Here is an 11,019-nt window from a genome sequence, read left to right on the forward strand (position 1 = left end):
CGTGACCGGCACTGGCTCGCTCCACTCACACCGCAGCCCCATCCCCTCTGCTTCCGGCACAGCGGCCCCTTCAGCCCGCAGGTGCACACAGCGGGGCTGGGCAGGTGCGCTTCAGCTGGGTCACACCTGGCCTGCAGCCAGAGGGTCAGCCTGGGGTAGAGCGCGTGTGTGCGTGCTTGTGTTTCTGTCTCTGCATCTCGAAGCTAGACTGTGAGGTTCATGAGACAGACTTGGCTTTTATCAACATTTTGGCCGTGTGTGTGCACGTTTGTGGGTATGCAAACGTCCGCGTGTGCGGGAAGGCGGGTATTTACGTGTGAACATGTGTATGTTGTGAATGTGCAGGTGTGCATGTGCTGACCTCACACCCTTGTCAAAACCCAGAAGAGCAGGGCAGGCAACACGTCAGGTATTTCTGCTTAACAGTTTTTTAAAAATGTTTGTTTATTTTTGAGACAGAGCACGAGCACAGGCGGGGCAGAGAGAGAGGGAGACACAGAATCCAAATCAGGCTCCAGGCTCCGAGCTGTCAGCACAGAGCCGGGATGCGGGGCTTGAACTCACGAACTTGAGGTCATGACCTGAGCCCAAGTCAGATGCTTAACCGTCCGAGCCCCCCGGGTGCCCCGGGTATTTCTGTTCTAATCCAGGGTGAGGGACACAAGCCTAGCCCCCGCTCATGGGCGCGCCAGCGGGAATCTTCCCCTGTCGCACCTGCCTCGTCCGACTGTGGCTGCTCACGGCCCCACCGCCTCAGCCTCGGCCCTGAACAGATTTCCAGTTAGGGGACAGTTTTCTCTGTGTGCAGGCCGAGCGGCTTTCCCTGGGTATTCCACAGAGCCGGGGACCAGGCACTGAGCTTCTCTTAACCGGTGCCCCTGTGTTTGTCCCCGGGGCCGGTGGTCACCAAGAGTGGTGAGCCTCTGGCGCCATGGAGTGAGCGTGTCCGGCAGGGCCCGTGGTCAGCAAGGAAGGGAGAGGTGGTCTGACCGGACACCACGGTCGAGGCCTCTCCCGGCACACGGCGCCGAGCACGGCCTCGGAGGGAAGATGCCACCATGAGGAGACGGGGGTGGGGGGGGGGGGGGGGGGGGGGGGGGGGGCGGCCCGTGGGTGGAGGAGAGCAAGCCTGCGTCCAGGTCCCGAGAAGGGAACGGAAGGACCCGGGGCAACAGGGGGAGGTGATTTGGAGAAGGTAGGGTACCGAGCCAAGCAGGGGAGGGGCCGCGGTGCGGAATGTGGGGCGCGGGTTGGGTCCCGAGAGCCACGAGGAAGCCATGACGGTGTTGAGCCCAGCAGTGACACCGGTGGACGTGCATTCAGAGGGTGGCGGGGCGGGGGGGGGGGGGCAGCGGGAAGGGCGCCCAGTGGTGAGACTTCTTCCCAGCTTCCTCTCGCCTCCTCTCTCCTCTCGCTACGGCCCTGGCACCGCTTGTGCGCAAAACACGAGAACCCTTCCGGTCCAGCAAGCCAATCGGTGTCGAACACACAGCCGGGACAGGCAGATTTCGTGTTGGCTCCGGCTTTGACGAGCTGCCTTTTACGTCCGTTCTAGAAGCCTGCTGCTGTCGTGTCCCCAAGTCTTCGAGACGGTCGTAAGCAAGTCAGTAAAGGCCTGTTAAGATGATGCTGAAAATACATCACGAGCTAAGCACCGACTCCACTGGCACGGGTGGTCGTGTTGGAGCACACCCTTGACCATCACGGCGGTAAGCGGATGGCCTCATGATTTCATTAGGCGACTTCCAGGGGAGAAACAGTTGTTAGTGGACTCACGTGCCGGAGGAGTTTCCAAACTTCTGTACGTTGGGATGCCTTCCTGTTCTTCCTGCGACCATGCTGGTGGGCCTGACCTAATCAGGCGAGTCCTTTATATGAGGCCTTCCCTGAAATCAAACAGCAGAGACTCACGGCTTTGGAGAAGCAAGCTACTGTGACTTCTAGAGCCTCAAAGAAATGAGTTCTGCCATAAACCTGAAGAAGTTTGGCAGGGGATCCTTCCCGAGTTGGGCCTCCAGATGAGAACACAGCCTGACCTTCACCTTGACTGAACCTGTGAGATCCTGAGCTGGGCACGAGCTAGGCCATGCGTAGCCTCCTGGCCCACAGAGGTAATACACAAGTGTTGTTTGAGCTACTGTGTTTGTGATAATTTATTATAGCTTATTATGCAGCAGTGGAAAGCGCATAGACAGTCGCAGTCGTCCGGGCCTCAGCAAGTAGGATCACGCTCCACTTAGCCCCTTTCTGTGTTTGAGTCCTGTCTCCTTTGTCCTGCCCAGGTCCTTGAGGATTGGACTCTTCCTCCTTCACCTCTTTCCTGTCTCTCTACCCCTTGGTCCCCACCGTGGTCAAGGCTTCATTTCGGTTGGAGCTGACACTGTGACAGGAAGCCAGCTCTTAACGGTGGCTTCAGGCTTAGCGGGACCCAGGGGCTGAGACCATATCATCACGATTCGGTATCTCTCCTGGAATCTCTAAGGGCAGTGGAGTGTGGCGGTTAGGAGTGTGGACTCTGGAATTGGGTTGCCAGGTGAAATAAAGGGTGTTCAGGGGACGCCTGGCTGGCTCAGTCGGTGGAGTGAGCGACTCTTGATCTTGTGGTTGTGAGTCTGAGCCACACGTTGGGTGTGGAGCCTACTGAAAAAAATAAAATAAAGGGGCGCCTGGGTGGCTCAGTCGGTTGAGCGTCTGACTCTGGCTCTCAACTCAGGTCTTGATCTTAGGGTCGTGAGTTCAAGTTCCTGCATTGGGCTCCGTGCTGGGCACGAAGCCTACTTCAAAAAATAAATACGTAAAAATAAAATACGTTAACAAATATAGGATGTTCGGTTAAATTTGAATTTTTTCAGGCCGTGAATAGCTTTTTAGTGTAATAGATCCCAAATACTACCTGGGACATAATTACACCAAAAAAAAAGCGTTCGCTGTTTATCCGAAATTCAAACTTAGCTGTCCTGTAGTTTTGCTAAACCCGGCAACCCTGTTCTGAACCCAAGTACTTGGATCGCTGTTTATCCGAAATTCAAACTTAGCTGTCCTGTAGTTTTGCTAAACCCGGCCACCCTGTTCTGAACCCAAGTACTATGGTTGTCTGTGTGACCATAGAGAAGTTCCTTAACCTCTCTGAGCCTCATTTTCCTCACTATAAAAGTGGCGGTTAAAAGACTGCATCTTAAAGGGTTGTGATGAGGGTGAAGTGATCCCATGGCCTAGGAATAGAGCCAGGCATCTGGTAGATGCTGAATAAACATTAGCTAGTTACCTTACAGCCCCTAGTCTTTCCTTCTGTGTAAGCTTCAGTCTCAGGGTTTTTTGTTTGTTTGTTTGTTTTTCCTTCCCCTGAGGCCTGGGGAGGAATCCCATTGGCCTGGCCAAGGTCATGTACCCATCTCAGACCCAATCACTTTGACCAGCGGAACGGGAAGTTCTGATTGGCCACAGCCAGGTCATGTGACCGCCCCTGCCGGTGGCCTGTGGGTCCGCCCCCCTGCCAGCCCCTGCAGTGAGAGTGGGAGAGGGGAGGTCCCTCGCAGGTGATTCAGGGAGCCTGCTGACGGCAGAGGGGGTCTGCAAGGACTGGTTCCCAAGGCCTCGGGCTCCTCGGCACCCTTTGGGGGCATCCGTGAAACGGCCGGATGGAGGGGAAGTGCTGGTGAACTTGGAGCTAGGGTACCGCCTTCTCCCCACCTCACCGGCTCCACCTTGGGCGATGGTGCCCCGTGAAGGCCCCTGGAGGCCTTGTTTCGGGAGGGAGCGGGGAGGGAGCATGGCCTGGATCTTGCCCGCAAGAGTTCCCTAAGAGAATTCCTGAAGAAAATTGGATTTTCTGGTTCTGGACGTTCACGTGTAACGAACGCAAGTGAGCCTCGCACGCGCAGACCGCAAATGCAGACTTGGGTTTTGAGGATCAGCCAGATTTAACCCGAGACGGGTCACCTTTTGAGGGGCGGCAGCTCCATCTGGGGTAACCCTCTCTGTCAAAACTGTGGGCTTGTCACAGCTAGCATTTCCTCTGGGAGGAGCAGTGCCTCGCGGTGGCGGCGGCTGAAGGAAACCGGCAGGACAGTTTTTGACAGGCGTTCTGGTGGGGAGGGGTGTGTCTGTGTCCCCTCTCCTTGAACCTGGGTGGGCCGGTGACTGGTTCGATCTACAGAGTAGGACAGGTGGTGCCCGTGGTTTCATAGGCTTGGTCGGGGAAGCCCTGGAGCTCGGCCTCGTCCCTTTGGGGTTGCCCGCTCGGGGGGAGCCCCTGACCACGTGAGAAGTCTGGGCATGTAGGCAAAGCAGATGAAAACAGGATCTCAAAGAGATGCTTGCATTCCTGTGTTCAGTGCAGCGTTATTCACGACTACCGAGGTACGGAAGGCACCTCCGTGCCCATCAGTGCGTGCGTGGATGAAGGTGTTTTATATCTGTGTCTGTGTTTCTACCTATGTCCGTACCCGTATCGTTGTACCTCTGAAACGTACCCACTGTTAGGTGTAAATTATGCCAGAAACAAACAAACAAAAAGCCTGGCTTCCTTTGAGGGCACCAGGCTGGAGCAGCCACATGGGGGCGCTCTGGTCCAAAGTTCCCGTGGAGCCCAGCCTTCCAGCCATCCCTGCCGAGGTCCCCGGCACATGAGGGGGGCCATCTCTGACCCTCCAGACCAGCCGTCTGCCAGCTGCATATCATTGAGCGACCTCAGCTGACGCTACGTGGAACAGAAGAATTACCCAGTTGGGCTCTGCCTGAATTTCTAACTGTGGAATCCATGAAATATAATAAAATTATTTTCGTCTGTGCTGCTAAGTTTGGGTTAGTTATGTAGCAATAGTCTTCAGAACGCGGCTCCTTTAGAGTAGGGCCGAGCTGGTGGCGTAATACTAGAAGAAGGTCGGGTGCAGCCTGGGGAAACGTGGGGACAGCAGGAGCCTGCTCTGTGTCCAGGTGACAGCCATTATTGGGACGCACAGGTATAAGAGGCTGTGAATCTGAAGCAGACGCTCCGGGTTCAAGTCCGGCCTCGGCCAGCTGGGTCACAATGGGTGTGGGTTTCTCAACCACGCGGCCTCAGCTCTCCCGTCTGTAAAATGGGGTTTCTGCGAACTGCAAATTTGACAATAAGAAAGAACTGTCTCCAGCCGATGGCCAGGGGTTCGACTCTAGCCTGCGAGCGTGTCTGTCTAGACTCTACTTGTTTTATTATTCGGATCCAGTATAGACACTGGGAGATTTCACAAGCTTTTCTTGCAATCACGTGGTCATAACAGCTGGCATAGTGTGACCGCCTGGCACAGGCTGGACACCATTCCGCGGCTTTGCACGCGCGATTCCTCTGACCTCTGTCTCATCGTCATCCTCCCCGGGGCTCTGCCAGAAGTGATCCAGCGAGCGAGGGGGGGCCGCCCAAGCGGGAGCCACAGCGGGAGAGAGGACCATGAGAAGACGTTCCCTCCGGCCCCTGCCCGGGTTTAGGCACAGCCCTGGGGGGAGGGGGGACCCCACATGTGACTGACGTCGATGTCGTGTCCCCGGGAGAGGGGGGTTCGCGGGAGACCTTCCTCTGGGTCACGGAAGAATGAAGTCGGTTTCTGCCAAGCCGAGCGTGTGTGGGCTGCGCCTGAACAGAAGCTGCCCGTTGAGCGAGCCCTCCCGGAGCGCCCAGGCCGGTGGCGACGCCTGAGCGAGCAACTCGTTGGATCCTCCCAGGTCCCCACGGAGAAGATGCCGGAGGAGATGCCGAAACGGTCCCTGTTTTCACAGAAGGGAGACCGAGGTGTAGACCTGCCTGGGGCCACGCGTTAGCACGCGGGATGCACGTGGCATTAGGCCCCAGGCATGCTGGCTGCCGTGCTGCCTCTGTGTCCGCCCCCCCCCCCCCGCCATGGCCCCCTTCCCGGGAGAGCCGGACCGGTGTCCTCTGTGGCCCAGACGGCGGGGCCCCGTGCAGAAAGGAAGCCCGGGGCGGCCCGGCGCGTGGCTCTCTGCCTGCAGTCCGTGCTTAAGGGCCGCCGGTGGGGACCAGAGACAGGAAAGGCGTCTGCGGGAGGGAGCTGACGGCTCTGCTCTCCCACCCAGCCTGGGCTGCAGGAGCTGACCCGCGTCACACAGCCTCGGGCTGGCCGCGGTCCCCGCGGTTTCGGTGATGACTGCCGGGTCCCCTCTGGGCACTGACTGCTGGGCCAGGTGCCACGTGCTGGAGGCGGCAAGCTCGTTTGTGTCAGCGGGGGCTGTCCTGGGAGCCGGGGCTCGTGGCTCCCACTGGGGGGGCCTGCCGGACCATCCTACCGTGGGCAGGCTCAGGACCACAGGCCGCAGGGGCTGGCGCCAGTCGTCCGGGCCCGAGGCTGGCCGGAGCTAATAACAGCCAGCATGGCCGTGGCGCTCGCAGCGTGCCGGACATCGTGCTGAGGCTCGTCCTGAGGACAAGCCTAGGACAGACACACCATCATTATCCCCATTTCGCAGATGCGGACTGAGGCGCCAGGTTCAAGGAACTGGCCACGAGGGGGCACAGATGCGTGGGTTCCGGATGCCGGCCTTGACCTGCCGAACCTGTCAGACGTCGCTCCCAGAAGGACGGAGACGATCCCCCTTTTGATAAGCCTCATTGTGTGGTCCCGTTTTGGGGTGGTTCTTGAATGTCTAGGTTGATTAAAAAAAAAAAAAAGACGCTCCAGTGAAAAAGATCAGTTGCCGTGTATGGTTTCCAAGTCACTGGGATGCCGTCAAAAACCCTCTCGTATGTTGGAGCCTCTAATTAGATTTGGAGGGGAATGATTTCAAGTGTCATGAAATTTTAAAAGAAAGCGTTCCATGAATGGTATTTCCCATTATTCCAGCTTGATTGAAATTGTGGGTTTTTAAGACGATGCTATTTATACTCTTAAGACAATGGAGCTTTCAAAAGGATTCGATTCCTAGGTCTTCATATGTGATTTCTAGGGAAGTGGAAATTTTCAGATTTTCAGAATGAATGTGTTTTTGTGGTTTCCCTTCTTTTCTTTCTTTTTTTTTTTTTTTTTGCTTTGTTTTTTTTTTTTGGTTTTGTTTTTTTAAATAACTGGAGACAGCAGTGTCTCTCTCCCCCCGATGGGAACCTCAGGGTTCTTGCCAAAGCGTGTATCACATAATTGCTTTCGTGTTCAGACCCGGCAAGAGCACGTTGTAAATGGCTGAGACACAGATGTGACAATTCTATTAGGCCTGGGTTCTTGCATGGTTGACCTTGCAAATTGAATTCGGGGAGGTCAGCCCTACCTCCTGGCTGCTAGATTTCACGTCCACAGTTTGGGGAGAGGCCTGGCAGGTGCAGGCTGAGATGTCCACAGTTTGGGGAGAGGCCAGGCGGCCACTCTGACCCTTCCCATCCCACATCCCCCGCCTCACATCCTGGGGTCTTCCTCTGCGCCCCAAACAGAAGGCGGTGGCCAGTGATCGATGGGCTCGTGCCTGCCGTGGCATCATCAGCCACTCCATCAAAGTGACAGTGTCATTTTTAATATTGCCTCTTCAGACCTGAGGTTTATTTTGAAGTTGGGAGTCAGCCAGCCTTTCCAGAGAGAGAACCACAAGAAGTTTAGGGCACAGTCCCTGACCCTGGATGCTGGGGAGCTTTTACACAATACCCATGCCCATAAAGATGCCTTCGGGGTGCAGGAAGTGTTCCATATTTTGAGCCATGGGGTGGTTGCTTGAGCTTATGTATGTGTCCCAAAAGTTGAGCTTCGGTGAGGATGTGGGGAAATCAAGCCTTTTGCGTTGCTGGTGGGGATATGACATGTGTGGCCGCCGTCGAAATAGTTTGGCAGGTCCTCAAAAAGGTAAGTGCAGGGGCGCCTGGGAGGTTCATCAGTTGAGCGTCTGACTTCAGCTCAGGCCATGAACCTAAGGCTCATGAGTTCGAGCCCCGGTCGGGCTCTGTGCCGACAGCTTGGAGCCTGGAGCCTGCTTCGGATTCTGTGTCTCCCTCTCTCTCTCTGCCCCTTCCCCGCTCATGCTCTGTCTCTCTCTGTCTCTCAAAAAGAAATAAACATTAAGAAAAAAAAAAAGGTAACTGTAGGTCTACCGTGTGACCCGGTGAGTCCAGTCCTAGCTATATTTTCCAAAAGACTTGAAATCGGGAACTTACACAGACATTTGCACACGTGTTCAGAGTAGCACCGCTCAGAGCAGTCGCAAGGTGCAAACAGCCCGCGTCGCGTGGCCATCGGCAGATGCCGGGAAGAACAGGTTGTGGTCCGTCCACACACTGGAGTCCGATTCAGCCGTAAAAGGAAGTGAAACTGACCCACACTACAGCGTGGACACACGTTGAAAACACGCTAAGTGAGAGAGGCCAGACGTCGTAGGATGCCACTCGCATGAGACACGCAAATTCAGAGGGACAAAGTGGAACAGAGCTCACTGGGGGCTGGAGGAAAGGGCAGGGGGAGTGAGCGTTAACATGAGGTTCTGTTTGGGGGGATGAGAAGTTCTGCAGGCGGATGGTGGCGATGGCCGCGTACGGGGTTAAGGTGGAAAACTCTGCGTTACGTGTACTTTCCCACAGCAAGATATAACTGAGATCTGGATGCGGGAGGGGCGCCTGGGGGGCTCAGTCAGCTAAGCATCTGACTTCGGCTCAGGTCACCGTCTCACTGTTAGTGAGTTTGAGTCTCACGTTGGGCTCCCTGCTCTCTCAGCACAGAGCCCGCTTTGGATCCTCTGCCCCCCTGTCTCTCTCAAAATAACTACATAAATAAAACTTAAAAAAAAAAAAAAACTGATTCCTAGGTCCTACTCCTAGAGATTCTGCTTTTCATGGTCTGCAGAAAACACATTGATGTTTTTATTTTTGTAGAGAGCACGAGCAGGAGAGAGGGGCCGAGGGAGAGAGAGAGAGAATCCCAAGCAGGCTCGAGGCCCAGTGTGGACCCCGATGTGGGGCTCGATCCCATGACCCTGGGACCTGAGCCAAAATCAAGAGTCAGACACTCAACTGACTGAGCTACCCAGGCGCCCGCAGGCATTGATGTTTTAAGGAAGACTTGCCGTGAAAAATGTATGATCTGGAAAAAGGGCAGAACCCAGGCGTAGAAAGCCCTCAAGAAAAAGGACGGAGCGATCCAGGTTGAGGCTGGCCGTCTGGAAAGGCCAGTAGTCACGTCCAGGGCGGTTTGCTGCTGTAGGGCCCGTCCCCCAAGCCCCTCCCCCCCACCCCGCCCCCTCTCACCGGGCGGCCGGCCCGGCAGTCAGCGGGGCGGGTCCTGGGTGGTTATGATGGACAGAGCCTCCGCCCTCCAGCTTGCGACGGGCCTGCGGAGTGAAATAAACACCGACAGGTGGGCTTGACTGTTCCTGCAGCGGAAGAGTCTGCCCTGGCCGATAGAAGGCCCCCCCCCCCCCCCGTCGGACTTGAACTTGAACGAGGGTTGGGCCTCCCACGGGCGGAGGAGGGGAGGCCTTTCGAGGGCCGGAAGCTGACAAACCTGGGGCCTGGGACTGTGTGCCCCGCGATGGGGACAGGCAGAGCCTAGTAGGGGAGGAAGGGGAGGAGGCCTCGGGGGGGGGGGGGGGGGCGGGGAACAGAGTGGCGAGGACCTCAGTGCTTGGTGAAAGGTCGTTGGGTGGAGGGATTAATATTTGCCAGATGAAGTGATCTTTTTCTTCATTTATTTCACTCTTTCCTTGACCCTTTCCTGCCCCCGCCCCCGGGCAGCTGGGGTCTGTGTGAACCAGAAGGGGAGACGGAGCTTGGGGGGCGGGGGGCAGAGAGAAGAGTTGTTTTATAACTTTTACTTAAAATGTTTTTATTATTTAAATTTTTTATAGCTTTTACTTTTTTAATGTTTATTTTTTATAGCTTTTACTTTTTTTTAAAAAAAATTTTTTTTTAACGTTTATTTATTTTTGGGACAGAGAGACACAGAGCATGAACGGGGGAGGGGCAGAGAGAGAGGGAGACACAGAATCGGAAACAGGCTCCAGGCTCCGAGCCATCGGCCCAGAGCCCGACGCGGGGCTCGAACTCGCGGACCGCAAGATCGTGACCTGGCTGAAGTCGGACGCTTAACCGACTGCGCCACCCAGGCGCCCCAATAGCTTTTACTTTTTATGTTTTTTTAAAATCTTTTTTTATTTTTGAGAGACAGACAGACAGACACAGAGTGTGAGCAGGGGAGGGGCAGAGAGAGGGAGACAGAATCCGAAGCAGGCTCCAGGCTCCGGGCTGTCAGCACAGAGCCCGATGCGGGGGCTGGAACTCACGGACTGCGAGATCATGACCTGAGCCGAAGTCGGGCGCCCAACCGACTGAACCACCCAGGCGCCCCTGTAGCTTTTACTTTTTGAAGTCTAGAGCTGGGTGTACAGGAAGACAGACAAAAAATAGGGAAAAAAAGCATGATGAGGAGCAGGGTTTCCCTGCCCCACCCCCAGCAGACCAGAAGATTCTCTGGACTGGAGGAGAAGCCGAGAGAGAAGACATTGCTGGGTATGGGGTGAGGGGAGCCTGGCTCCCCGGGTGACTCCTCTGGCAGCAAAGTCCCCAGATTCCTTATTGGTTCTAAAAGCAGAGGGGCTCTGGTTTCCTGAGGGACGGCCTGGGTGGGTAGTGAGTGGTAGGAGAGCTGGGATGCTTCGGCAGCAAGGAACAGAATGCCCAGAGAGTAGGGATTTAACGAGCACAGGCATTTAATGATCTCCTGTAACCTAAGCTGGGATCACTATGAGGCTCTCTGGGCACCGTCTTTGCGAGTTACTTGGCCTTCTCCTCGCGGTCACAAGGTGGCTGCCATGGCGTCGGCATCACATCCTCACACATCTGTGTCAATGGCAGGATGCGGGGCTGTGGGGCGGCCAGTGCAGCAAGAAGAATGTTTGTGGCCCTCCCTGTGGGAATGTTTTCCCCAGAAAAATCCCCAGCAGCCTTCCCCTCTAATTCATCGTCCAGGGCCGTTTCTCAGGGCCCCCCCAGCTACGAAGGAGGCTGAGAAGCAGGTACTGCAATCCTTCTTTTCTCCCCTCATTTTTGCTCTGACATAATCTCAC

General features: G+C 55.8%; 1 long non-coding RNA gene across 1 annotated transcript; it reads right to left on the reverse strand.

The window, feature by feature from the left end:
* Positions 1–1,726: 1,726 nt before the first annotated feature.
* LOC121010426 (uncharacterized) lies at positions 1,727–9,664 on the reverse strand. Its single transcript, XR_005781155.1, has 3 exons — positions 9,651–9,664; positions 5,546–5,551; positions 1,727–1,839 (listed from the first exon to the last, which is right to left on the reverse strand). It is a non-coding gene; the product is annotated as an uncharacterized LOC121010426 (long non-coding RNA).
* Between the last annotated feature and the right edge of the window lie 1,355 nt (positions 9,665–11,019).

The sequence above is a fragment of the Herpailurus yagouaroundi genome, unplaced genomic scaffold (genome assembly GCF_014898765.1).
Source record: "Herpailurus yagouaroundi ecotype Mexico unplaced genomic scaffold, PumYag 191, whole genome shotgun sequence".
Lineage (NCBI taxonomy): Eukaryota > Metazoa > Chordata > Mammalia > Carnivora > Felidae > Herpailurus > Herpailurus yagouaroundi.